At 42.5% G+C, this 5,237-nt stretch overlaps 1 pseudogene; it reads left to right on the top strand.

Annotated features, from left to right (window-relative positions):
* Positions 1–1,667: 1,667 nt before the first annotated feature.
* LOC110284280 (polyadenylate-binding protein 1 pseudogene) lies at positions 1,668–4,820 on the top strand (annotated as a pseudogene).
* Positions 4,821–5,237: the final 417 nt, after the last annotated feature.

Here is a 5,237-nt window from a genome sequence, read left to right as displayed (position 1 = left end):
CATTCAGGCAAAAATCTTCAGGGGTTATGAAACAGCAAGTTATAATTTATAATTGGCAAACAAAAGTGACCTTCTTTGTGTTGCTTGGTTTCTCAGAAATTCAGTGTCTTGTTAAGAAACATGTGGTGTTACTGGTGGCATTGAAGACATATTATACCATTGTGCATATAAAATATTTTGGAAAGTGTAAACATTTATTAACACCCAAATGCACTGATGATAATAATAAATGATCTCACTACAGGGATGATGCTGGAGAGATGCTTAGGACGAAGGGGAGATGTTCTTCACGCATCCTCCCTTCTCCCAGAGCTATGCCCTTGGTAGCTTATTAGCTATATTCTGCCCTCCCACCACCACCACCACATAACACAAACATCCCCAAGCCACTATCTTCCTGTTACTAATTAGTTGCATCTGGAATAAAGTATCTGTCAATGGAGAGCCGATTCATAGCTCTCTTAATTATGAGTTGTTTTTTTTTTTTTTAAATTAGACTGAAGTATGAAATTTGAGACCATGGTATGTTACTCATATTTTTGATGCACTAATGTGAAGCACTTAAACGGGAGACCACTTCTTTTTGTATTCTAAAAAAAACCAAGCAAACAAAACCCAAACAACAACAACAAACCCAGAGCATATAAGTAAAACAGCCAAACTGAATGATATCACTGTGTCCCAAGTGTTCTTCCCCTCAAAATGTATAGACTGAAATCTAGTCACTAGGTTGTGGCCTTCGGAATAATTATTGACTTCCTCAACAGCCTTCACAAAGTTTAGTTTCTCCCTTTTTCCTTTGTGTTTGTACTGGGGTGTTACCTACATTCAAGAGAACAGCCCTCTTCACAAACACACACACTAAACACAATCTATTGACATCTTCATCTTGGACTTCTAAGTGAGAAATAATATTTTTGATGTTTATGGTAATTTGCCTTTGCTACTGCATTGTCCCGGATGGGGACTTTCAGTTTGATTATTTTTAAGCTCTCAAAATCATTTGCAAAGATTCAATCTCCCACCATCTTCTTGGTCTGTATTGAAAGTTTTCTTTTGCAATATGAATAGAGAGTTACCTTCAAAGGGATCTCTCTCTCTCTCTCTCTCTCTCTCTCTCTCTCTCTCTCTCTCTCTCTCTCTTCCTCCCTCACCCCTGCTCATCCCGTGTGTGTGTGTGTGTGTGTGTGTGTGTGTGTGTGTGTGTGCGTGCATGTGTATGTTCATATTCATGTGTAATCAAGACTCTAGTTTGAGCTAGAATATACCAAACAGGATTATTCATTGAGATTATTTTATTTTATTTTTTGCTTGCAGGAAATGAATAGCTCCCTTAAAAGCATCTTTATCTGCCCCTGAGGTCAGTGCAGAGCATATAAGGTGTATGCTTCAAGTTCAGAACAAACACGTATCACCCCCTCCTACTATTTAAAAAATAAATAAAAAAGAAAGAAAAAGAAATCCTCAAATCAGAGCATTCTTCACCAGATACTTTGATTAAATAACCAGCCACAACCAACCGGACAAGACCAACCAGCACCAGTGTCCGGAACCCAGGTAGGGAGGCTGATTTCTACCCGGACAACCAGCTTATGGCACCACAGCCCCCATCTCCCAACCGGAAGCAGCCCGCCCGTGCCGCCGACCTCTGGGTTCTTGGCAGTTGAGGGCCTTTCCATTCCGGTTGACTTCTGTTCCTGTGCTGCTCCCGCTCCCTGCTCAGCCTTTGCAGACATGAACCCCAGCGACCCCAGCTACTCCTTGGCTTCACTCTATGTGGGGGACCTGCATCCCGACGTGACCGAGGCAATGCTCTATGAGAAGTTCAGCCCGGCAGGGCCCATCCTCTCCATCCGGGTGTACAGGGACAGGATCACCCGCCGCTCGCTGGGCTACGCGTCCGTCAACTTCCAGCAGCTGGAGGACGCCGAGCGGGCCTTGGACACCATGAATTTCGACGTGATAAAGGGCAAGCCGGTTCGCATCATGTGGTCTCAGCGGGACCCGTCGCTGCGCAAAAGCGGAGTAGGCAACATATTCGTGAAAAATCTGGACAGATCCATTGACAGTAAAACGCTGTATGATACGTTTTCTGCCTTCGGTAACATCCTTTCCTGTAAGGTGGTGTGTGATGAGAATGGCTCCAAGGGTTACGGCTTCGTACACTTCGAGACACAGGAAGAAGCTGAACGAGCAATTGAGAAAATGAACGGGATGTTCCTAAATGACCGCAAAGTGTTTGTTGGTCGCTTTAAGTCTCGTAGAGACAGGCAAGCTGAACTTGGAGCCAGGGCCAAGGAGTTCACCAATGTTTACATCAAGAATTTGGGAGAAGATATGGATGATGAGAGACTCCAGGATCTATTTGGCAGATTTGGGCCTGCCTTAAGTGTTAAAGTCATGACTGATGAAAGTGGAAAATCCAAAGGATTCGGATTCGTAAGCTTTGAAAGGCATGAAGATGCACGAAAGGCAGTGGATGAGATGAATGGAAAAGACCTCAATGGAAAACAAATTTATGTAGGTCGTGCTCAGAAAAAGGTGGAACGACAGACTGAACTGAAACACAAATTCGGGCAGATGAAACAAGATAAGCACAAAATTGAACAGGTACCACAAGATAGAAGCATCAGATGCCAAGGTGTTAACCTTTATGTGAAAAACCTTGATGATGGCATTGATGATGAGCGTCTCCGGAAGGAGTTTTCCCCATTTGGTACGATTACTAGTGCAAAGGTAACTATGGAGGGTGGGCGAAGCAAAGGGTTTGGTTTTGTATGTTTTTCTTCTCCAGAAGAAGCCACCAAAGCTGTTACAGAAATGAATGGTAGAATAGTGGCCACCAAACCACTCTACGTAGCTTTAGCTCAACGCAAAGAGGAGCGCCAGGCTCACCTCAGTAACCAGTACATGCAAAGAATGGCAAGCACCAGTGCCGGGCCTAACCCAGTCGTCAGCCCTTTCCAGCCAGCGCAGGGGCCGTCAGGTTACTGCTTGACAGCTACACCACCGACTCAGAGCCGTAGAACATACTGTGCTCCTAATCAAACTACTCAGCAAGGACCAAGTGCCCGTGGGAGTGCTCACGGTACCAGAGCTCATCCATTCCAAATCATGTCTAGTACCATCCACCCATCAAATACTATGCCATCATTTAGTACTTCAGGACCCGCTACCTCACAGGTTATACGACATCGTACTGCCAGCACATCCACACAGATGATGGGCCCACATCCTGCAGCTGCTTCTGCTGCAGCTGCTCCCACCACCCGCACAATTACCCAGTATAAATATACTGCTGGAGTCCGAAATCCCCCTCAGCATCTTAATACACAGCCACATGTCAGCATGCAGCGGTCTGCTGTTCCTGTCCAAGGTAAAGAATCTTTGACTGCCTCCATGTTGGCCTCTGCTCCTCCTCAAGCTCAAAAGCAAATGTTAGGGGAGTGGCTATTTTCTCTTATTCAGGCCATGCACCCTGCTCTTGCTGGTAAAATCACGGGTATGCTGTTGGAAATTGATAATATAGAGCTACGCCACATGCTTGAGTCTCCAGAGTGTCTCCACACCAAAGTTGATGAAGCCATAGCTGTACTGCAAGCTCACCAAGCTAAAGAGACTTCACAGAAAGCAGTCAGCAGTATTGCTGGTGTCCCAAATGCTTAAAGATGAGCAGGTGAAAGCATAGAAAATCCTGCTTCACTGAAGAAAAATATCTAGACATTGAAAACCCATGACAACAGAAAGAAAACTAGAAACTAAATGAAAGGGAAAGGAACTTATAATCTCCTGTGCCAAGTCAGAGTCAGGTCTAGTGAGCAATGCAAAGCCCAGGCCACTTGGTTTAAGACAGCAGATAACAGAAATAGTGACATTTAAGAGCAAATTAATGTTATCGACGTTGGGGAAATGATTTTCTTTTTAGGAAAGTGCAAAAATTTAAAGCATCTCTTACTTCAGTTGTAATTCAAATAGCTCAAGATGTCAATTCTAAGTAACAGAACTTGTACTTGAGCAAGGACCATGGTTTGGATCATAGTATCCTTGCTTAGCTTCCTTAAAGAGTAACAGTGAAAAAATAAAGGCATCGCTGTCGGCTATAATACCTCTGAGACTTCTAGAAGGCTACTCATGTCTTGTGGCCAGCTGTATTTCTACTCAGTTGTTGCCAGATACAAAACACGTGCCATCTGTAATTGACAACCCTGTCAATTGATGTACCAAAGAACCGCCTTCAACTTAGAAGCTTCTGTCCAGCACAAACTACAGAAAGTGAATTTTAACAGCTGTCAAAAGTTACCTCCATAGTCTCTGGACTTCACTGATCCACTTTATAGCATCGAATGAACTAACTTATGTAAAATTATGTGCCTTCTTCAAACTCAATCTAACATTCAGAATACATTTATGAACTGGCATCTTGCTGTGTTTTGGAAGATACAGGAGTCTTGGTTTTTTGGAACTGCATTTTGGTGGAATAGATGAGAAGCTAAAACAAAAGTATCAGATTACTAAAAACATACTATATAAAAACATAGAGGGAGAAAAAAGGGAAGAAGGGAGATAGAAGTCTTGGAGATAGAGGGAGCAGTTTGGAGGGAAGAGGGTTAATCTGATTTTTTTTTTCAAGCCCCGAGAAAACCCAAACATATCAGGAAGACAGGCATGATGCCCTCTGGAGCAGATATAAGCTAAGTGGGTTCTAGGGAGGGAAGAGCTGGGTGAGTGGCTTTCTCCATACAAAGAGGGAGGGCTTGAGTAGAAAAGCAACATAACAAAGGGGTTGGTTTTTGCAAATAGCCCTCTATACAATAAAGCTGTTTTTCACAAATACAAATTAATTTTTAAGTTTAATTTTTTTTTGTGGTTCACTTATTTTTGTGTCCCAAGACAGTAGTTCTCTGTCACTGAAAGATGCAGTATTACTTCTGAGTATTCTTTCCTTAACAATGGATTGCAACATAGATCACTCTAAACACAAAGAATTATATAAAACCTAATGGCAAACATCTATGCAAACGATTTCTAAATGATCAGCTTTTTGGCAATAGGCAATTAAAACACATTGTTCTCATTTTGAGATGTTAATAGTCATTGATAACAGACTTCCATTGAATTTAAACCTAATAACTTGTACAGTATTGAGAATATCAGGGTTGTTAGAGGACACAGAGAAGTATGGAAATACAGGCATGGATTAAACACTTAGTTTACACAAAGATTCCAAAGATGTTTGA

This window comes from Mus caroli, unplaced genomic scaffold (assembly GCF_978045245.1).
Source record: "Mus caroli unplaced genomic scaffold, Mus_caroli_1 scaffold_18, whole genome shotgun sequence".
Classification (NCBI taxonomy): domain Eukaryota; kingdom Metazoa; phylum Chordata; class Mammalia; order Rodentia; family Muridae; genus Mus; species Mus caroli.
This window is presented reverse-complemented; position numbering and strand designations above follow the sequence as displayed.